Genomic DNA, 23,285 nt, shown 5'->3' on the forward strand with positions numbered 1-23,285 from the left:
GGTGCTATACGAGGTTTGGATCTAATTTGTCTCTGTGGGGCATGTGCATCAAGTATCTTGAGAAATGTGTCATTGAAGTGTGAGACACTCTCATTAATTGGAAGGGTTTTTAGTAAGGACCAGTTGCAAGATTTCAGGTCTGCAAGAAATAGTTGTGGGACAAATTTCTTTTTGTTTCTGATTAGTCTATAAAGGGGGGGGTTGGAAGTTGGGCATTTATGTTTATTGATATAAGTAATTAGGTGGTCACTGAGGTCACTGGGAAGGGTACCTGTGGTATAGTTATTTGAGTCCTTATTAGTAAGGATCCAGTCAATGATGCTTTCTTTTTGAGGAGAGTTGCCTAATCTAGTTGGGGATAGGATGTTTTGGGAAAAACCATGTAGATTGATAGGTTTTGGAGATGAGTGGGTGGAACAGAGAGACCAATCTATATTGACGTCTCCAAGTACCATGGTTTCTTGTGGGTAGCTGGTGGATAGCCAGCTCAAGGTTTGCTCCAGGTTTTCTATGTTGTTTCCTGGTGGGATATAAGTTACGACAAGGTTGATGCGTTTTTTAGCGTTTAAGCAGATCTGTAGGGCTATAATTTATTTATTTATTTATTTGCAGTTGATTTACCAGGATAGTCCATTGGGCCAAAAAGAACCCGTTTTCAATGGAGTCCTGGGGAGAAAAGCTCCAGTACAGATAATTGGGTACATACAAGGATTGCTAAATAATTATACAAAATGGTAGATAATAGTCATAGGGAGAAAAGCTCCGGCACAAACAGAATTAGGTTCAGACAAGATTGCTAATATTTATAGAGAAGTGGTCGAAAAAAAAACATTTCAATTCACAATTCATAAACATTCTGAACAATACAAAACAAAGAGGATTAAGGTGAAGTAAATGAGCTTGGAAATAATGTGAGATACATAGCAAGGAGTTTTGCAGAAGGAACATAAAAGTACCTTAAAGGGTAGTAACAGAGGGAACACAATATTTGATAGATAGAAGTCTGGTCCTGTAAGCATATTGGTGAATGATGTGATGTGTTTATGAGGGGTGGGAGCAAGAGCAATCCCATTGGGAAGTTAGATGTGAGTGGAGCTGTTTTTTGAACATGTATTGGTTAGAGGTGGTACTGAATGGATGGTGGGAGTGAGTTCCAAAGACGGAAAGGTTACAGGATAGTAAGTGTTTACCTGGGGATAAGATGGTTTATGAATTTCCAGTAGGTTTTGATTGTTGGACCTTAAGACTCTGTTTGGTAGGTGCATTTTAAAGGCAGAAGATAGGGAGGGACAAAAGAGGATTGAGAATGAGCTTATGAGCTAAGGTCCGCTGTATATAGATGAGATGATTAGATAGTTCGAGCCAATTTAGTTTCTGAGAGAGAGACAGTGGTGGGTGGAGGATCTATGGCTATTTGAATTTGGCAATTTTGTTGTAGCAGGAGGAGAGTTGTTTTTAGTGAGATCTGAATGTTAGACAATAATGGAGCCCCATAGAGAGAGGGATAAGAAAGGAGGAAGCGAGAGTGATTTTGGAGGAGCTAGTAAGATACTGATTCTGGTAAAGCATACCTAGTTTTGGTGTGTTTTTAATATTAAGTTGTAGATGAGAGTTGAAATTAAGCGATTGTCGATTAGAACACCTAGTAGCTTGGCTTCAAGTACCAGTTCCAAGGGTGAGTTGTCTTGGCTGGTAATAGAGAAAGAGTTTATGTTGAAGGAAGTAGATTTGGAAGGGTAAATACCATTAGTTTTGTTTTGGAGGCATTGAGTGCTAAGTGATTTGTTTTCATCCAATCTTCAGTAATTGAGAAGGCTTCTTGTGTGAGTTTTGGAGTGAAGAGGAAGAGGTGGCAGAGCAGATAATGGTAGAATCATCTGCATATTGGATGATATTAGCAAATGAAATAGATTTGTGGAAGTCATTGATGAATATATTAAAGAGGAGGGACCAAGAATAGATCCTTGGGGAACTCCAGTGGGGGTACTAAGGACGAGGAAGTGGCCTTCTTCCAAATTACAGCTTGGTGTCTGTTAGATAAATAGCTGGAAAACCAATCTATGGAGGAGGAGAGAGGTTAAGTTGTGACAGTTTGGATAAGAGTAGGCTATGTGAGATAGTGTCGAAGGCTTTGGAGAGGTCAAGTAGTAGGGTAGAGACAATGTGGTTGTGATCTCGAGCTCTGTTTACAGTCTCAAGAAAGGACAGAAGGGCTGTCATGGTACTATGATGTGGCCTGAATCCATGTTGTGTAGGGGTTAAAAGGTTATTTTCTAACAGATGTGGAAGGAGTTGAAGCTGGATGCACTTTTCTAGAATTTTAGATATGGGGACAAGATAGCGATAGGGCGGAAGTTGTTTATGTTACAATTGTTACCTCCTTTATGGAGAGGGATGATGAAAGCTTGCTTCCACAATTGGGGCACTGTGCATTCATGAATGGAGCGATTAATTAGAATGCTAATGGGATAGGCAATTGCTTCAGCGGCTATACTTAGGAAGTAAGAGGGGATATTGTCCGGAGCGTTCGTGCATGGCTTCAGTTTCTGAAGAAGTTTTTTTATGGTGGAGGTGGGTATAGGTTTAAATGTGAATGGAGAAGAGTGGGGAGAGAGAGGATTTGAGGAAGATATGGGCGAAGAGGGGTTTTGAGTAGTGGTGTAGATTCTGATATAACACAACTAAATGCAGCAGGCCTGCTATACAGGCGAGTAACAACTTGCTATAACAATTAAAACAGTAATAGTTACATACAGTCTTGTAAAACAAAAAGCAGTGTCGCCAGGAGATATTCAAGCAATTCACACAAAAACTAAGCAGTTTTACATTTAAAAGCTATGTGCAACCATATAAGGACAGCAGTGTCGCCAGGAGATCATCAAAAAAACACTTCAGGGGACATAAAAAAACAAATTAAAGCTCCAAACACATTAAACTATGTTCAAGCAGTATTATAATATTTATTCCTACGGAAAAAGATAATATGATAGGCCTAGAGCGAATTACATCAGCGACCAGGTAGGCATTTGTAGTAATAGGGGTAACACAAACACGTGGAGTTGGCGTTGTGCACCAGCGCTGGTTAAATGCTGAACCCATTCATGCTGAGCATGTAATTACGCAGGTAAAGCCGACAAAATAATGGATTACTCTGCTAGGAAGTAGCGGCCATGGAGGGGTTCAGAAATGAGATTAAACTATTAAGGTTGAGCGCCAAGAACTAACAGGGCAATTGTCGCTCAACAAGTAATAACAACTACAGAGAGACAGAAGCGATCTGAACAACAAACCTGAAGGTTTGCTAGTGTTCCTTTAGTGCGCAAACAGTGTAATCGAATTAGGGTAAGCAGTGTATCATTACCCACATTCAGTGGGACACATAGCGGGATAGGCAGGCTGTGTTGAGAAAAACTATAAGAAAATAGCCGTTTACATCATCCCAAAATGGGCACCAGCCACTTTACATGAGTAGCCTACAGAGCTGTATGCCTGCGTTCGAAACAAACTACTAAGCAGCTCAGAACATAAAAATGGGACAATAATACCATTCGGTACCTTCAAAACAACAATATACAGAACCAGTAATTTAGGCAGTAGTACCGTTCGGTACCTTCTTAAACAGCAATAAACAGAAGAATCCACCTATACCGGTCGGAACCAGTAATTTAAGCAATAGTACCGTTTGGTACACATTAACTCTAGGTTAGAGATTGTAGGAGGTTGAATTGGGTTCTTAAGGATATTCAGGGTGTTTTTATACATAACAGCTATACCTCCTCCTTTTTTTTTTGTACGATCAGCCCTAAAAATATTATACCCAGGTGGTAGGATCTCTTCATTCTTAGTAGATGGCTTTAGCCATGTTTCGGTTAGACACATAATTTCAGGGGAATGAGTTGCTATAATGGCGTGTAGGTTATGAACTTTGTTATTAATGCTTCTTAGGTTCAGATGTAATATTAGTAGAGAGTCAGAAGAATTTCGGGTAAAATTATTAGAGTGAGAGTCAGGCGTAGTGGTGGGACCAGGGTTGGGATGAATATCGCCGCCAATGTTCATACGATTTTTTAGGTAGACTAGTAATCTCTGTAGTTTAAATAGAATTTTGAGGTTAGCTTTGTTATGTGGAGATTTGGGGTAATGGAGTGTAGTGTTGACTAATTTGGGGGATTCAAATTTGTCCTGGTATAGTGAAGGTAGTATAGAGAAGGCTTGGTCATTACATTGGGAGTTAGTGTAACGCTTAGGGAAAGGGATACCTAAGAGAGTTTGGTTTTCAAATGCTGATAGGAAATAAGTAGTGGTGAGAAGTAAGGTTATTAGGGGAGTTGTATTGAGCATATTTGGCCATGTTGGGGATTGAGGAAGGGTAGTGGGAGAGGGATAGGACTTAGATTAGATTTTATTAATGGGTATGGGGCGAGAGGTGGGAGGAGTCGTGAGGAGTGACAGGGGAGCTTTGTATTTGCTAAGAGGGAGAGTGGGAGGGACTTTTTGTTCCTATAAGAGTAGGGGTACTGGGGGCGGGTGGGATAAGGGGGCAGGGAGGGGAGCGAGCGGGCATACACCACTAGGAGAATCCCAGGGTCATAGAGGACACAGCAGAAACTGAGTTAAACTCCGTACAGCGGAGTTCAAATACTGCTTTTTTTATGTTAAGGTAGGATCCAGATAAGTAGGCACCTTTAGATTGGTGCTCTTGAATTTTATACACTTTTTGCGTCTAGTACGCTTGATTTTTAGGCACTTTTGCAGCTAGTACGCTTGTCCTTTTTAATTTTAACAGGTAGAAAAAATTTGCGTTTACCCTGTTGATTTAACTTTAATAGAGTTTGCTGTCTTTAATAGAGGGTTCTGCTTGTGGAGTACGTTGCAGTTGTTTGTTGTCGTAGAGCGGGTTTATGGGTCTTGCGGGAGGGGGGTTACCTGCAACACAAGGGAGAGAGACAGGAGGAGTAAACCAACTTTGCTCTGATTTCAAATACACAGCAAGTATTCATGAAACATACATTCAGGGTAATCAATAGTTTCATACAACTTCAGGCCTAGTCGCTAAATGATATAGTTCTAAAGGACGCCAGATGTGCGTCAGCAACACATGTAACTGCTAGGTCAGTATATTTACAGTTCGCAATGGCAAGCAACACACTACAGAGCAGTTCTTTTCACTACAAATGCAGAGTAATCCACTATAAATCAATTTACAGTTCGCGATGGCAAGCAACACACTACAGAGCAGTTCTTTTCACTACAAATGCGGAGTAATCCACTATAAATCAATTTACAGTTGGCGATGGCAAGCAACACACTACAGAGCAGTTCTTTTCACTACAAATGCAGAGTAATCCACTATAAATCAAGACAGAATGTTTTCTGTTGAAAACGGATGCCAGATACAGTTCAGTAACACGTGCAAACTTCCCCGTAATATAGTACACAGTTTACGTTAACGAGCAGACCCGCCACAGAGTAGAGAAAAATAATACAACAGAGCAGGAATCACACTATAATCTTGTTCACGAGCCCTCTAGAAACATTCTCATATAACACAGTTTAGGTTGATTAGAGTCAGAATGAGTGTTACCTGTGTGCCGCTGGATGCGACTGGGTGGGTGAGCCATCAGGACTTAATACAGGTTCGTTTAAGGATAGCGTGGAGCCAGCAGTATTATTTATTAACTTTCTGACGTCAACATACACCACCAGACCACTAGGAGAATCCCAGGGTCATAGAGGACACAGCAGAAACTGAGTTAAACTCCGTACAGTGGAGTTCAAATACTGCTTTTTTTATGTTAAGGTAGGATCCAGATAAGTAGGCACCTTTAGATTGGTGCTCTTGAATTTTATACACTTTTGCGTCTAGTATGCTTGATTTTTAGGCACTTTTGCAGCTAGTACGCTTGTCCTTTTTAATTTTAACAGGTAGAAAAAAATTTGCGTTTACCCTGTTGATTTAACTTTAATAGAGTTTGCTGTCTTTAATAGAGGGTTCTGCTTGTGGAGTACGTTGCAGTTGTTTGTTGTCGTAGAGCGGGTTTATGGGTCTTGCGGGAGGGGGGTTACCCTGTTGATTTAACTTTAATAGAGTTTGCTGTCTTTAATAGAGGGTTCTGCTTGTGGAGTACGTTACAGTTGTTTGTTGTCGTAGAGCGGGTTTATGGGTCTTGCGGGAGGGGGGTTACCTGTGTGCCGCTGGATGCGACTGGGTGGGTGAGCCGTCAGGACTTAATACAGGTTCGTTTCTACAGTTATCCAACATCTACCCATCCACATGAGTGCCAGGTAACTGAGAATTTACTGTATAATCTGCCTTGAAAACTTATCTTCAAGTAAAATGATTCTCCTCTTCCTTGAGCAGAGATGTAACAAGGGAGCTTGGTGCATCTGGCAAAGTACAGTTTTGTACCTACCATAAATGTAGATGTTCGAAGATCCACATTGCTGCAGTCCTTACACTTGGGTAGTCCGCTGTCCTCGGTCGGCCCGAATATCAAAGTATAAGGCTGACGTCGGTCAAGGCGCATTTGACTGACATCAGGACGTCAGGGTACAAATGCGCATGACCGACGTCATATCCTCAGTCTTTTCTTGCCCCAGATGTCAGAAGACCCTAAAAATAAAGGTCAAAACCAAAAGACAGCAAACAAACAACCAACCATCCTAGCACTAAAAATATGTACAATATATACAATATACGCCCTATTGACAACCCAACCCACACAACCGCCTCTAACTACAGAGGGAAGGAGGGAGGTAAATTGGACTGCAGCAATGTGGATCTTGAACATCTACATTTATGGTAGGTACAAAACTGTACTATGTTCTTCATCTCACATTGCTGCAGTCCTTACACTTGGGTAGAATCCCAAAGCAGAGGTAAGGGAGGATGGCCAAACTATAAGGAAGCAGGAGCTGCCAAAATGCCCTGCAAAACAGCAGTGGCAAAACCAGCCCTGGATTTAGAGTAAAGTGGTAGGTGATAATGCCTAGAGAAAGTATGCACTGAACTCCAAGTAGCTGCCTCCAAAATATCCTTAGTTGCCACCCCTCAAAAAGCTGTCAGTGGCAGTAGCCCTAGTGGAATGAGGCCTAATCCCAGCTGGAATCTCCTTGCCATGATGGGAATAACAGAAAGCAATGCAAAACCCAGTCCACTTAGAAATAGTTTGTTTTGACACAGGCTTGCCCTGAGAACTCAAAGCAAACGAAACAAATAACTGCTGAGACTGCCTGAACCCTTTAGTTCTGTCCAAATAATATCGCAACTGCCTGTGTACATCTAAAGTGTACAAAATCTTTTCCCCTTTATTTTGGAGATTTGCATAAAAAGTAGGCAAATGAATAGTTTGGTTTAAAGCCACACTAGAAACTACTTTAGGCATAAAGGAAGGATTAGTACGTAAAGATACCCTATCCTTATGGAAAATTAAGAAAGGCTCAACCGCCATAAGGGCCTGCAACTCAGAAACCCTTCTTGCAGAGGTAATAGCCAACAAAAAAGCAGTCTTCCATGATAAAACTTTAATTCAGTAGTAGCTGCAGGCTCAAAAGGTTGTAGAGTGAGTTTCTCCAACACAAAATTGAGATCCCAAGCAGGAGTAGGAGCTCTTCATGGGGGTCTTATATTCTTTGCCCCTCTAAGAAATTGCTTGAACAAAGGATGAGAAAACAATGGTGGGTCACAATCATAGTGAGCCAAAATTGCTGCAGCATGAACCTTAATAGAAGAGAAGGACAAACCTTTGTCCAGTAACTCAGTAAGATATTGAAGAGCCACACTTAAATTAGGCTCAGAAACATCAAAATCCTTTGCTGCACTCCAAAATAAAATCTCTTCCATTTATCTGCGTACACTTTCCTTGTACTAGGCCTTCTAGCTTCCAAAATAACATTCAAAACTTGCTGTGGAAGAGGAGGCCCACTATGGTTCAAAACAGAATATGCCAGGCTGTTAGGTGCAGAGAGTGAAGCTTGACATTGAGCAAATGACTGTCCTCCTGAGACAACAGGTGTGGAATCAAGGCAAAGGCCATGGAGGCTTCCGTACCAGGCTTCTCAGTAATGGGTACCAATGCTGTCGAGGCCAATCTGGAGCTATCAAAATCATCCTTGGCTTGTCTTGTCTGGCCTTTAGTAGTACCTTTGGGAGGAGAGGCAGAGGCGGAAAGGCATACACATGAAGATTGCTCCAATTGAAAGAAAGAGCATCCACTTTCCAAGCTGTGGGATGAAACCTTTTTGTGCAAAACTTTGGCAGCTGGTGGTTTAGTGGAGAAGCGAACAGATCTATGTCTGGAGTTCCACATGACACTGTCAATTTTGAAATACATGAGGATCCAATTTCCAATCGTTGGGATCCATAATTTGTCTGCTCAACACATCTGCTAAGGAGTTCTGTGCTCCCGGCAGAAACCTTGCCTGAAGATTTAGCTGTAAACTGAGAGCAGTCTCCCACAAAATCATTGCTTGCCTGCATAGAGGATAAGAATGTGTTCCGCCTTGCTTGTTGATGTACCACATGACAGTTGTGTTGTCTGTTAGAATCAACACCTGCCCTGGAAGAAGTAAATCCTCGAAAGCTATTAATGCAAACTGGACTGCTAACATCTCTTTCAAGTTGATATGTAGATGTTGTAGTCTGGCAGGCCACTTGTCTTGTATCCACTTTCCATTCAGATGAGCTCCCAAGCTTTGTCTGAGGCATCTGTCGTTAGAATCTGACTCGCCTCTGGCGGGTCACAGAGAGTCCCTTGTTTAGGTGACATTCCTGAGCCCACCACAACAAATCCTTTTGAATGCAAGGTATTATTTGAATGACAGTGTCCAAATCCTGGCAGTGCTGTGTCCATACATTTTTGAGATACCATTGTAGCTTCCTCATATGCAGTTTGGCATTGGGAAGCACCAGAATACAAGATGCCATGAACCCCAAGGCTTGAAGGACTGTCCTTGCAGTCAGCCTGGACTGATGAGACAACTGATGAAAGTAAAGGGAAAGATTCTTTTGTTTGTCCGGGGTCAAAAAGGCCATCTGGGATGCTGTATTCAGTCTCACACCCAGAAAGCACATGTCCTGAGAGGGTACTAGACTGGACTTTATTTCGTTCACAGAATACCCCAGGCATCTTAGCACTGCTATCACATAATCCGAATGATGAAGAAGCTCGTCCCTTCCTTGAGCCAGAATCAGGCAATCGTCCAAATAAGGATAGATCTGTATTCCTTTTAACCTGAGGAAAGCTAACACTGGAGCCAGAACTTTCGTGAACACTCTGGGCGCAGTAGATAAGCCAAAGGGCAATGCAGAGAACTGATAATGAGAAGTCCCAGCTCGAAAACGCAGATACTTCCTGCAACTCAGTCTGATAGGAACATGAAGATAAGCCTCCTTGAGATCCAAAGTTACCATCCAATGATCTTTGCCCAGCAGAGGTAAAAGCTGCTGTAACGTCAACATTTTGAACTTGGGAATGTCCAGATAAGTGTTGAGGATAGATAAGTCCAAAATTGGTCTCCACGTGTTCCCTTTCTTTGGTACTAGGAACAGGCGAGAATAAAATCCTAGGCCCACTTCTGGCATAGGGACCGGTCCCTATTTGGAGTAACAGAGAAATTTGCTTGTGAGCCTCTATTCTTTGTTGAGGAAGAACGTCTGGCATGCCTTTGAAAGGAGGCAAGGTATGGAAATAAAACCTGTAACCGTGGTGTATGATATCCAACACCCATCTGTCTTGGGTAATTAAACTCCAATTTTCTTTGAAAAGCGCCAACCTTCCTCCCAAAGGTGCTGCCAGACGAGAAGGCTCTGGCAGCTGAAAAGGTAGGTCATTGGGTCTGTTTACGAAAGGACTGACCCCTGCCCTCACCAAGACTGTGCAGGAGAACTCCTGTCCTAGGCCTGAAAGAGCCCTGAGCTCTGCCCCTACCACGTCTAGATCTACCCCTAGACTGGGAATCATAAGAAGGATACGTCCACCCCTTAGTAGGCCAATTTCTACTAAACTTTGGAGGCTGAACCTGCAAAAAATCTTTAACAGTCTGCATAGACTTAGCCTTGTCCTCCATTTTCTTTAAAACTGCCTCAACAGGAGAACCAAACAACACATCAGATTGTAAAGGAGCATCTAAAATCCTTGTTTTAACATGGTCAGATAAATTCTGATCCCTCAGCCAGGCGTGCCTGCGAAGAACTGACCCAGTGGCAGCCACCCTAGACGAGGCCTGTACAGCATCAAAACCACATTGTAAAGAATGCTTACCCACCTGTTCAGAAACATGAACTAAATCTTGTAACTCTTTACAATCAATACCTTCCGCCAGAGCATCAACCTTAGACTTCAATTGTGAAAGGAGATAGTTTTGGTATTTCAACATGTGAAACTGGCAATTCAAAGCCCTCATAGCTAGAGTGGAAGAAGTATAAACTTTCTTTCCCCATCTATCCAAAGCCCTGGCCTCTTTATCTGTAGGAACCGGATTCTTGACAACAGAAGCCTTAACACCTTTAGGCCCCTGACTAACAGTTTCTGGGTCTGCCCTAGGACTCTTAAAAAGATACTTATGAGCTTCAGGCACCCTGTAATACCTATCCGGTTTAACAGGAGCAGGAGGCAAAGAATCAGGATTAAGAGAAGCCTCTGTAAAAACATCCTCCACCACATCCAAAACAGGAGGTATAGCCAAAGGCCTATGCTGGGGTAAAAACAAAAATTTCTAAGAGTTTTCCTGGAATCAGAGAAGTCCTGACCTTCCCACATGAAATGCTCCCTCAAGGAATGAAGAGTTTCGGAAAAGAAAAATCCTCAGGAGGAGAAGCAGAAGGAGTAGAATCATCCACATCAGAATCAGAATAAGGAGAATACTCCTGCAAGTCTTCAGCCGAAGACTCTGAAACATCCGAAGCCTGCTCAAAACTCCTAGCTCAGGCTCCACCCTAGGTCTCTTATCAGGAGGGGGCAAAGAACCCCTAATCAAAGTAATCAAATCTTCTGCCATTTTAAGCATATGCTTCTTGGGCACAGTCCCTGAAGAACTAGGGGTGACACCAACTGAAGCTAAACCTGGCCTGCCTCTGGGAGAAGCCTTGGAAACAGAAGGAGAGGGCCTAACCACCCTAGGAAGGGAGGGAGTATAGTAACCTGAGAAGCCCCTTCAGCCTGACCTGCCTCCTGAGAGGCCACATCCTGCAATAACAAAGTCTCCCTGGGATCCCAAAGAAACCTCCGGTGGAACCACCGGCTCCACCGACACCTCTAAAGAACCGGCGTCCGCGGACGGTTCTTCTAGCCTAGGCTTAACTGCTTTGTCCTTGCGCTTCTTGAAGAAGCGGGCCGGAGCATCCGGCGGCATTTTATAATTGCACCTCTTCCGAAGACTAACCTGGCACAATCTAACCTTCTCTTTATAGTGCGCTTATTGAATCTAGCACAAGAGCGACACCCAACAACGTCGTGCTCAGGCCCTAAACAAGGAATACACAAAGTATGATAGATAGGTATCTGTTTCCCACAAGAAATACAATTATTCACTTTTTCTGACATCCGGTAAACCACTGAGGCAAGAAAAACTAAAATATTCCCCAACGGGTACTTAGCCAACTTTGACTCGGTCTGAAACTCCAAATCGAAAAATTTCAGAACGCCAACCGCACTTGCAATGCTGCTTCTGCATCGGACCATGCGGCAAAAAAGACTGAGGATATGACGTCGGGCATGCGCATTTGTACCCTGCCGTCCTGATGTCAGTCAAATGCGCCTTGACCGACGTCAGCCTTATACTTTGATATTCGGGCCGACCGAGGACAGCGGACTACCCAAGTGTAAGGACTGCAGCAATGTGAGATGAAGAACATCACTCCAGTTTTGGTTCCTCTGTGGTGTTGATAAGTTATGAGAATTGTAATTGATTAATCACAGCTTACTGCAGCAACACGCTATTAGGCTGCTGCATCAATAAACACGCTTTTTTATAAATTTTATTTTCTGTCATTAAGCAGAGAAGGGTTGTAAAAATAATTTGTAATCTTATTTGTTGTCATTAGCCACAGAAAGTTTATAAAAAGGGCAACCTAACTACTCATTTTTACATATGAAATAAAGAAGTTTGACATTTTACAAGCTGCCATTTAGTAATCTCAGTCATGATCACTTGTGCACACTACCGTACAGACCCCCACAGCTACCTTGACTCATTACATCCGAGTGACGCTTCCAGGTGCATCTGCAATTAACTCCTACTGACGCCTGTAGGTGTCAAATATTGCTTGTTCATATTTGCATCAATAATTCCAAAACCATGTTATGTACAAGATTTTAAAACATTTCATCTTAAAGCTTACACAATAGCAAACTCAACTGCATTAATATTTTATCTCTGTCTAGTGTAAGTATATAGATACTAACTGTTGTTTTTATCATATTAATTTATATAGAGATAATTTTTACATTTTTCTAAATATCTCAAAAAACAGGTAACATAGATAGAACTCCTTAGCCTCAAATGAAAGCTCTCAGCTAGATTAATAAAACACTGCTGAGAGTATGAGTGTAACTTGAGTGGTTGCTGAGATATTGTAAGTTGTTTATAAAATATTACACATGTAATAGTTACTGTGTATACTGTGACTTATAAAATTCAGTTTAAGACCTAGGGCCTAAAGATTACTACCACTATAAAAGTAGTTTGCGCTGAACAGTTTGCCATTTATACTCTTTTCATAATCCCTATGGTTCCAGAGATATGAACATTTATTTGAAATGTGAGGACATAATTTGATTCTGTCAAAAGGTTTAGGCTCCGTTAATTGGAAGTTACAGTGCAAACATCCTGAGCTACATTAGAGTGAATGAGTTAAAAAAGAATCCTTTGAAAGTTTATAAGTTGTCTATAAGTGATTGCTTAATGACAGCAGATAAACAGTCAGTTTTTAAGTCACTGACCCATACAAGCTGGTGATCAGATCAGATGTCTTGTCTACCCTGCCCTTCCTACACCTGAAAACAGTCAAAAGGAAGCACCACCTCTAAAAGAATATAAATAATACTACAGAGTCAGGCACAAAAACCACAGAGTTAAAAAAATGTCCTAAAAGTAATAACCAATTTCTAAATGCTGTCTTTTGAAACTGAGTTTGAGTAAAGTTTCAGGCCTTTGGAATTTGCATGAACTGCATTAAAATAACTCTCCTGATAATCATCCAGTGTTCATTTATTATGTCTGCACCGAATACTGACTACAATAAAACAAAAAAGATGTGATTTTGCTCACTGAAACCCAGATTTTAATAGCAGAAGTTATCCCTGACTTTGCTTAAAGACTGCATATATTAAGCCTACAAGCACTAAATCCTTTGAATCATCTCTGTCTGATCTCCCATTAGTAATATGTTTCCCAAACTGGACACTGGATTCCAGGGTTAGCATCCCTCTGTCTTGAGATAATGACAAGTTGTTTTTCTGGTGATGATGTGTCTCCTTCTGCATCCCATCTATTCACCAGTATTTTTTGCAGATGCTACTTCTCACAGTAAGGTCACTAGAAATTCTGGCATTATACCCGTGTCCTTGGGAAATAAGGTGTCGGACAGTTTGTGTGTGTGTGTGTGTGTGTGTGTGTGTGTGTGTGTGTGTGTGTGTGTGTGTGTGTGTGTATGTCTGTGTTTATATTTAGCATCAGAACCATAGGTAAGGTAATGTGGTTCCCTTTGCAGTGCCCTGATTTGGAGCACTTTTATGTTAAGTTGAGGAGAAAAAAAATGACCTGTATCAATCTACTACACTTAAAATATACCACACACGAAGCACTTCAGCATTTCAACTGTGATCACCAATACAGTACTGGCATTCATTTTTGAATGCCAGCATTTATTGTACTACCGCACAATTGGCATGTGTAGATCATGGACTATAACACACTGCACCCAGGGCAGCCATGCCCTTTACCCCACTGTAGCTATATGACTCAGCAAGGTAGTGAGGGCTGCATTAGTTTCATATTTAATTTAATTTTATATAATTTTTTCTTACTTAGTTTATTTTTTAGGGACGGGTCTATTTTGCCAGTAATGCTATTTTCTAATTGTCTGGTTGCTCTCATTTCTTTTCACTAATTTTAGATTTGAGTTCTGGGAGTTGATTTAAGTAAGAATAGATGTTAAGTTGTCAATCTCGCCTTCATTCTTGCTGGATGGGTTCGGAGCTGATCCTCGGCTCCGACTCGGCACTTGCTTTAGCTCGAGAACTCCTTTTACCAGCTCGAGGCAACCCTATATCCCATGATGCAAGGCGGAACTACCTCAGATCTCGTTTGCCGCTTAGCAAAAGAGGTCTCCTTTGCCAGCTGAGGTAAGTTTTTCTTTGTAAAATAAGAAAAAGAGTAGTTAGGGGTTTATTTTTCCCTTTTAGTGTCAGTTTAGTCTGTAGTTAGTTACAGCCCACCCTATTCCCTTGTTTTCAAACTTTTTTATAATCTTTAGTCTAAAGTTTTTAGTCAGGCCTACTTCCCCATTGGTTATTCCCTTCCTGTGTGTTTGTGTAAGGGATTAATTTGTGTGTTTGTTGGGATTGTTTGTGTTTCCATCCCTAGGATGTCAAAGGAAGGCAAGGTCTCAGGCTTCAAGAAGTGTGATCAGTGCTGTCAGAAAATGTCTCTGACAGACGGTCACACTTCTTGTGTTTATTGCCTGGGGCCTTTGCACCTGCAGGACTCCTGTGCTTTATGTCATGCTTTTAGCCAGAGAGTCCTGCAGGAAAGGAGGAATAAACTCATCCTCCGAGGCTTACTTAAGCCAGAAGGTTCTCCTCCTAAATTAGGGTCAGGAAAACCTTCTAAACCACCGAAGGCTCAGGCTACAGTGTCCAAGCCTCCTCCGGTGGCTCCGGCTCCGTCGGAGCCGACATCGGCCCCGGCTGGAGCCGATACATCTGCTGTTCAAGTAGTGGGTTCGGCGCCGACCGGCTCCGATACCCTGACTACTGTGGCCTTGTCGGCTCGGCTGGAGCCGACACTTTATCAACATCGGGCGAGATATCCTCGGCTCCAACTGGGGTTCAAGGGACTTGGCTCCGATGGCTTCGACCCGTAAGAGATCGGTCCCCTTCTATACTGAGTATCCACTCGGCTCTGGGGTCTCCTCTTTTGTCGGAGCGGAGCCATCGGAGCCGATCTTGAGATCTTCCAGGCTGTCTGACCACGATTTAGAGGGTGGTAAGCAGGCTGTTGAAGTCTCAGGCACTGGCCCAAATGCTCCATAGCCCGTCTCAACAGACTTGCTATAGCCCGATCCTTGAACTTCCTCCTCCGACTCCACACCGCAGTTCGGGCCGGAGCTTCGGGACAGCGACTGTTTGATGCGGAGCCGATACATCCTTCGGCTCCGTCGTCCTCGGCTCCGATCTCCTCTTTGAGACCTTCCTTGGAGGGATCCGGTCGTCGGGTTTCCACTGTCGGCTCCGAGGGGCTAGTGGCATCGGACCCTTGTCCGACCCCGCTCTCCCTCTCGGGGCTTCGGCTTTGGTAAGCTCGGCGCCGACATCGGCCTCAGAGCCTTCTCTCTCTTTGGAGCCGGCCATTCCTGTTTCTTCGGCGGGTGTGTTCCGGCCTCCCAGGGAGAGGAGCCTTTGAGGTGATGAGGAGTGTCCTGGCCTCTGAGCCTGGTCAGCGGTCCATCCCTCTAGCTCCTCCCTCTTCAGTGCCTGCAGATGCCTCTTGCCAACCTCTTGCTCACAGGCCCAGGGATCCATCGCCCCAGGTTTCCCCACTGGGAATTTCCTCCTCTTCCGAGGTTTCTCCTGATCCTGCAGGGGAACCCCCTCGGAAGAGGACGTGTAAGAGGAAACACACAGACTCCCCTGAGTCTACTACATCTGATACCAACTTAGATGAGTCGGAGGGTTCCCCACGGTCCCCCTCTGAGGATGTCTCTTTTTCAGACATCCTTGAGCTCCTCAAACAGAGGGGGAATTGGCCTCCATTGACCCCTCCGAGGATGAGTCGGTATACCTGGAGGCTTTTGGATCCCGACCCTCCACCTCCTGGGTGTCTCCGCCTTTCGACCCACTCATGCAGGTAGTGGCTCGTAAGGCGTGGGCGCTCAGATTCTGTGGAACCTGTCCCCAGAAGACCATTCAAATTCATTACGGCCCCTTCGGACAAACAGTTCCTTTCCAAGGGTGTTCCGGTGGATGCTATGGTGGTGGCGGCTGCCACTAAGAAGGAATTGGCGGATTCTTCAGTACCTGTCCATCCTCCTAATAAGGACTCTAGGACCATGGACAGGTATGGAAAGCAGATGTTTTCTTCAGCGACCTTTGCTATGCGTTCGCTGAATTATCTTTGTCACTTCACCAGGCTTCAACGAGATGTTCTCAAGGAACTGGGAGAAGTAGTCCAGGATCCTTCTGCTGCTGGGGCTCAGGAAAAGATTGCCTCGCAGCTTGCTATCCTGAATTCCATATCTAACTCCTCCATGCGGCTCATATCCTATGCGGCCGATGGAGCGAGCAGGGCCGCAGGCACAGGAGTTGCTCTTAGACGCCAAGCCTGGATGCGGCTTTGTAATTTCTTGGACCCCTTTAAGGCGTCCTTCACTAATACCCCCTTTGATGGTTCGGCTTTGTTTGGACCTCAGGTGAAGGATACCTTGACCAGGTGTGAGCAGGACGGTAAAACTCTTTCTGCCGTTGGAGTCCAGTTTTCCACTCCTTCTAGACCATACCCCAAGGGTCAGAAGGGGGGGGAAGATGTGGTTCCGTAAAGCCCAAGGAGCTACACCGGACACACGTGGTCAGTTTACCCCCAGAGGCAGAGGGGGTAACAATAATAGACGCCGCCCTAGAGGCAGGGGGGTCCTCAGAACCAGGGCAACAGGGAGTCTCTTCCTGAGAAGCCCTTTCAGCATTCCTGAGGTGTTGCCCGACTGTCCACCCTTGGAGGCAGTCGGGAAGGATTTCGCTGTACCCAGTAGCCTGGCAATCCCTATCTCAAGAGATGTAGGTACAGTCGATTATATCCGAGGGTTACAAAATCCCCTTGAAGGTTTCCGTACCTCTTCAATCCCTTCCAGACATCTCACCCGGTCAAAGGGATTTGGCAGAACAGGAGGTTTCAAAGCTCCTAGAAAAATGAGCCGTCCAGACTGTGCCATCCGACCAGCTAGGATCCGCGTCTACTCCAGATTCTTTTGGTCCCCAAAAGGACGGAGATTGGAGACCAATATTAGACCTGAGCAATCTGAACAGATTTGTCAAGAAGGCAAGATTCCGGATGGTCACGCTTCAGTCCATTCTGCCCTTTCTGGGCAAGGACAACTGGATGTGCTCTATAGACCTTCAGGATGCGTACTATCACATAAAGATTCACAGATGCTCCAGAAGGTTTCTCCGCTTTCGGCTAGGGACCAGTCATTACCAATTCAGAGCCCTGCCCTTTGGCCTCACTTCAGCCCCCAGAGTGTTTACCAAATGCATGGCAGTGGTCACAGCTCATCTGAGACGTCGAGGATTCCAGGTGTTTCCCTATTTGGACGACTGGCTCCTCTCCGCCACCACCAAGTGTCAGCTTCTTCAGTCCAGAGACTACACTCTACAGCTTTGCAGGAGTTTGGGAATTTCAGTAAACTTTGAAAAATCTTCTCTGCTGCCTTGCCAATCTATCACCTTTATAGGCGCAGAATTAAACACCGTCAAAATGTTAGCCAGACTAACAGATCAAAGAATTCTGGACATCCAAAAATTTGTTCGGCTTCTTTTGCAAAGCAACAGGATCAAAGCCAGATTTATACTGAAGGTTCTAGGTCTTATGGCTGCGGCCATTGTTCTTCTACCACTGGCTCGCTTCCACATGCGTCTTCTGCAGTGGATGCTATTCACGCAGTGGTCGTACCACAGTCTCCCGATGAGGCACGAAATCTTGGTAACACAGTCGTGTCGAGCTCATCTGAACTGGTGGATATCTTCCCCTCTTCTTCATCAGGGCCGACCCTTTATTCCCCCTCCTCCAGTTGCCACAGTCACTACGGATGCCTCTCTGATCGGGTGGGGGGGCATTATCAGGGCAGGATGGTCCACGGGACGTGGCAACCCATAGAATACCATCTGCACATAAATGTCCTGGAGATGAGAGCAGTGCTTTTAACGTTGCAAGCCCTCAACGACTTTCTTCCCACGGGGACTATTTCAGTACAGACGGACAACATCTCCGTAGTCTGGTACATCAACAAGCAGGGCGGGACCAGGTCCTATCCGTTATGTCGAGAAGCTCTCAGACTTTGGCAGTGGGCGATCTCTTCTCAGCGGTTTCTGATAGCAACGCACATCCCCGGCAGGTCCAACCTATTAGCGGACAGGCTGAGCAGATCCATTCTGATGCCTCACGAGTGGTCTCTCAATCAATCTGTAGTGGATCAGATTTTTCTAAAGTGGGGCACTCCTTGTTGCGATCTTTTTGCTACTCCTCAAAACAACAAGTGCCCCGATTTCTTCACTCTCTTTCCCCTTCCAGGCCAACCTCTGAGAGACTCTCTAACCCAGGATTGGCCCCGGGGACTTCTGTACGCTTTTCCTCCTTTTCCCTTGATTCCACAAGTCATTCAGAAAGCCACCGTTTTGAGAGCCAAGTTGATCCTCATTGCCCCATATTGGCCTCGACAAATGTGGTTTCCGTCTCTGCATCATCACCTTCTGGTGCAGCCCTGGCATCTGGACCCAGTTCCGGATCTCTTGATCCACCAATCGGGTCAGCAGCACCGGGCCATTCATTCTCTCAACCTCACTGCTTGGTTGCTCCACTTCCTACCCTAGCCAGGCTACCGATGATTTCGGACTCGTCTCTTCCTTGAAGTCGTCCACTAGGACTGTTTATGCTAGCAAGTGGCGACGTTTTTCTATTTGGGCGAATTCCAGAAATATTGACCCCTTTACTGCTCCTGTACATTCGGTTTTAGATTTCCTGGCGAAGGTTTTTCATTCAGGATCCTCGTCATCTACAGTCAAAGTACAACTGGCTGCTATTTCTAAGTATCATGTTGGCCTGCATGACAATAACATTATGTCTCATAGGTTATGCAAGGCCTTTCTGAGAGGAGTTTTCCTCCTAAAACCACCTATAAAGCATCCTCCTCCGCAATGGGATCTAAACTTAATGTTGGCATCCTTGATACTACCTCCCTTCGAACCGTCTGCTTCATGTTCTCTGAAGTTATTGACCTGGAAAACTATATTTTTACTGGCTGTCACTTCTACAAGAAGGTTTTCCGAGATTCAAGCTCTCTGCATCCGTTCCCCTTATTTGGTTTTTCATAAGGACAGGATATCATTAAGAACTAACCCTTCCTTTCTTCCCAAAGTCGTATCTCAAACCAACATTAACCAATCTATAGACCTACCAGTCTTTTTCCCAAACTATTCCGACAGAGCTGAACAGAAACTGCATTTTTTGGATGTTCATCGTCAGCTCAGGTACTATTTGCATAGGACTAAACAATTCAGAAAATCGGACCAATTATTTGTCTCCTATGCAGAAAACAGGATAGGTCTTCCAGTATCTAAAGTGACCTTATCCAGATGGTTGACTTCCACTATTTCCTATGTGTACTCTCTCAGGGCAAACAGCTATCTTCTAAGCCAAAAGCACACTCAACCAGGAGTCTATCCACTTCTGCAGCTTTTCAGGATAGACTACCCATTGATACCATTTGTGCAGCAGCTACTTGGGCCACACCTCATACCTTTGTCTCTCATTACAAGTTGGACTTGGCCTCTAGAGATAGGGCCAGTTTTGGTTCCACAGTTCTCAAGAGTCTGTTCCATTGAGCCACCCGGGATACAGGTGCTAGGGACGCGGTCCCATCCAGCAAGAATGAAGGCGAGATTGACAACTTAACATTTAGAAGTTATGTACCTACCATAACGTTCCATGTTAGTTGTCTTCTCTCGCCTTCTTTCTTGCATCCCTCCCTCCTTCCCCCTGGCCTGGACAGATCTTGGAGAGTTCCTATTAGATTGTTTCCTCCGGTACGTTGTTAGGAGGATTTCTTTTAGGAACCATTGCTCCTAATTCTGTTAGGATAGTCTTTAGCAAGGTTAGTTAGCTGCCAAACGAGATCTGAGGTAGTTCCGCCTTGCATCATGGGATATAGGGTTGCCTCGAGCTGGTAAAAGGAGTTCTCGAGCTAAAGCAAGTGCCGAGTCGGAGCCGAGGATCGGCTCCGAACCCATCCAGCAAGAAAGTAGGCGAGAGAAGACAACTAACATGGAACGTTATGGTAGGTACATAACTTCTAATTTCTTGCTTTCTTTGGCTATGTGGATGTTTTTAGTGGCTCAGCGTGACATCAGTTTTGCTTAATTGCCTATAATTTTACTGTAACAGTTTTTCTACTTAAGGTTTAACTTGCTCACATAATTTCTGTCACAGCGGATATTATGCAGAATACTAGCTCTTGTCACATGTCTCTTGTATTCAAATGAGACAGTGAGGCACTGTGATGGGTTCAAGTTGTTTATTGTACATAAACACATCAGGAGTTGTAACTGACTGACTCATTACTTCAAACATACTCACACGTGCATCTCCATTCATACCTGCATTCACTCTGACTGACTATACAAAATGGCACTGATCTTGCATGTGCTCAGTAACTTATAAGCACGTGCTAGCTATCTACAGTGGCTGACTAGGTACAATACACACAATGAGCTACGTCCTCCATCTTTGATTTGTTCGACATGCAATAGGAGAACAAGATATTTTACAAGCTAGATATCACATCTACATTTAACAACAAATTAACTCAAGTCGAAGTCGCTGTGTATTTTGGATTGGATTTGGAAATTCTACCCAGTCCGGTCGCATAAAAACTTTGACTAGGTTTAGCAACAAGGACAGTCTCTGGGGATTATTTTACAACTGGAACTTTGGGGATTACATCAGGATTACATGAAGAAGGTACACTGTCCTCTGGAATTCAAACAAGTGTTAGAGTCACTCTGAGAAATAGAGTCTCTGGCACAGGCAATCTGCTGTGTCACTGGTTTGGAGACTGGTAAGATGTGTCTTTGATTCCTTCTGAAATCCATTCCATCAGATTGTATGGTGTAAGATCTCGGTTTTTCACAAATATTTTTGACAGTTCTCACTTGGTCATATCCTCTAGATGTTTGCATTCTCACTCTCTCCTTGTCTTAATGGTCTAACTGGTAGTGTCAAGTGGTAGACTAGTTTGTCATGCTGGCCATCCTTGACTGATAACATGTTTCATCTTCTGGGGAATTGGGTCTGAAGCTGTATGATTTCTAAGTTCATCAAGAAGTGATGAGGATGCTGACTGGGCTCATATGTTTTATGACTGTATAAAATTGAAAGAATACTGGAAGTCAATTAATGAATTTTTGCAGGCTCTTTTTACAGATAATTTCATTATTTCTAAATCTCTTATATTATTCAACACACCTGTACCTCAAAGTGTTAAAAAGGTTAAGCTTCCCTTGTTATGGTCTATTCTAGCAGTGGCTAGGAAAATAATAACTAGAAATTGGATTTCAGATACACCTCCTTCGTTCAATGAATTTAAAAATGTTATGAATATAGTGTGCCATATGGAAATAAACACAATTAGGACTAGAACAAATAGAAAAACATCTTATTTTATTGTATGGGGTAATTTACAAAATTTGTTAAAAAATTTTAATTTCAATAGCATGGTATTTTAGTTTAATTAATTGATCTGATTGTAGTGGATGTCTTTGTAAATACTTTAGTTGTTTTGTTGAATATTATAATAATACCTATTTTTAATTACTTGTATAAAATTGTTATGATATTTCTCTTATATGTTAAAACAATAAACCTGTTTTGAAAAAAAAGAAGTGATGAGGAAAAAATTATGACTTCCCTGACTTCAAAGTCTGCTTTCTCATTGTCATGCTATTCTATTGTTTGTCTGAGTGCTTGACAAAGCATCAGCAGGGTATAGAAATTTACCTTTTGTATAGACAGTACTGAAATTGTACTTTTGCAGTTTTAACATCGTGTTGCAAGTATGCTGGGGCTGTATGTACTGATTTTTTTCAGAATTGTCACTAGAGGTTGGTGATCAGTCTCTGTTTGAATAAGTTTACATAAATATAATCAATGAACTTCAAATATGCGAACACCACTGCCAAAAGCACTTTCTCTATTTGTGCAGACTGCATTTCAGTTTGGGTTAAAGTTCTGAATGCACAGGCTACTGGTATGCCTTCTTGAAGACATGCTGCATCAAGACTATACTTTGAAGCATCTCAATGAGTTAAAGGTTTGTGAACATCATAATGTCTCAATGTGGGTGGACTGGCAATTTTCTGTTTTAGAATGTGAAATGATTTTTGGTGTTGTTCCAATCAGGACCAGTTTATATTTTTGCATGTCAACTCATGTAACGGTGATGATAGCTCACTCAGGTCTGGGATGAACTTTCCTAAGTAGTTGATCTTACCAAGAAAACATTGTAAAGATGTGACATTTTCTGGAATTAGCAAACCAAAAACGTCACTGGGAACTGCTGCTGTACAAATGCTGTAAAATGTTTATTAAAACACAAAACAAACCAAAAAGTATCAAAGTGAGCGCTTTCGGGCTAGGCCCTTCTTCAGACAAAGTGCTTCTCACAAACATCACATTTTAAAATAAACATACTGAAGAGTGATTGGTGTATGATTTATTTCTTTGCTGAACTGGGATTTGGCTAAGCACTAGCTTTATTCTTTTTGGATTTTTTGGAATTAGCATCTCAGAATTGCTATCTGCTTAGATGGATCTGGTTGTAAGCCAGAAATGGTGAACTTCTTTCAGTTTGAATTTGCACTTCTAAGGATTCAGTTTAATATTTAATTAATGTGCACAGTCTAGAACTTTCTTGAGGTTTCTATCATGTTCGACTACACCTTTGCCCCCTACAATAATGCCGTCTACTATGATAGCACATGGATAACCTGAAAACATTTGTTCCATTGCACATTGAAATACTTCACTGGCAGAATTTATCCCAAATGGTATTCTCAAAAATGGGTCTATATCAGAATCTCGAATGTTCACAATGTCGAATCTGACATTGTCGACACGTAAACAGCGAAACCGCAGAACATCAAAGAGGTAAACAGAAATCTCCGTAAGGGGAGATTTCTGTTTACTTCAATGTAGTGTGGTGTCAGAGTTGGAATATTTAAGTAGCCGGGGGGCTTGCCCCCCTCTTTAAAGTAAGTAGTTCTATTTTTTTACCTTTTCTTATGTTTTTATTAGGTGTTCGA

Source organism: Protopterus annectens, chromosome 11.part0 (genome assembly GCF_019279795.1).
Source record: "Protopterus annectens isolate FY-2018-M chromosome 11.part0, PAN1.0, whole genome shotgun sequence".
Classification (NCBI taxonomy): Eukaryota; Metazoa; Chordata; order Ceratodontiformes; family Protopteridae; genus Protopterus; species Protopterus annectens.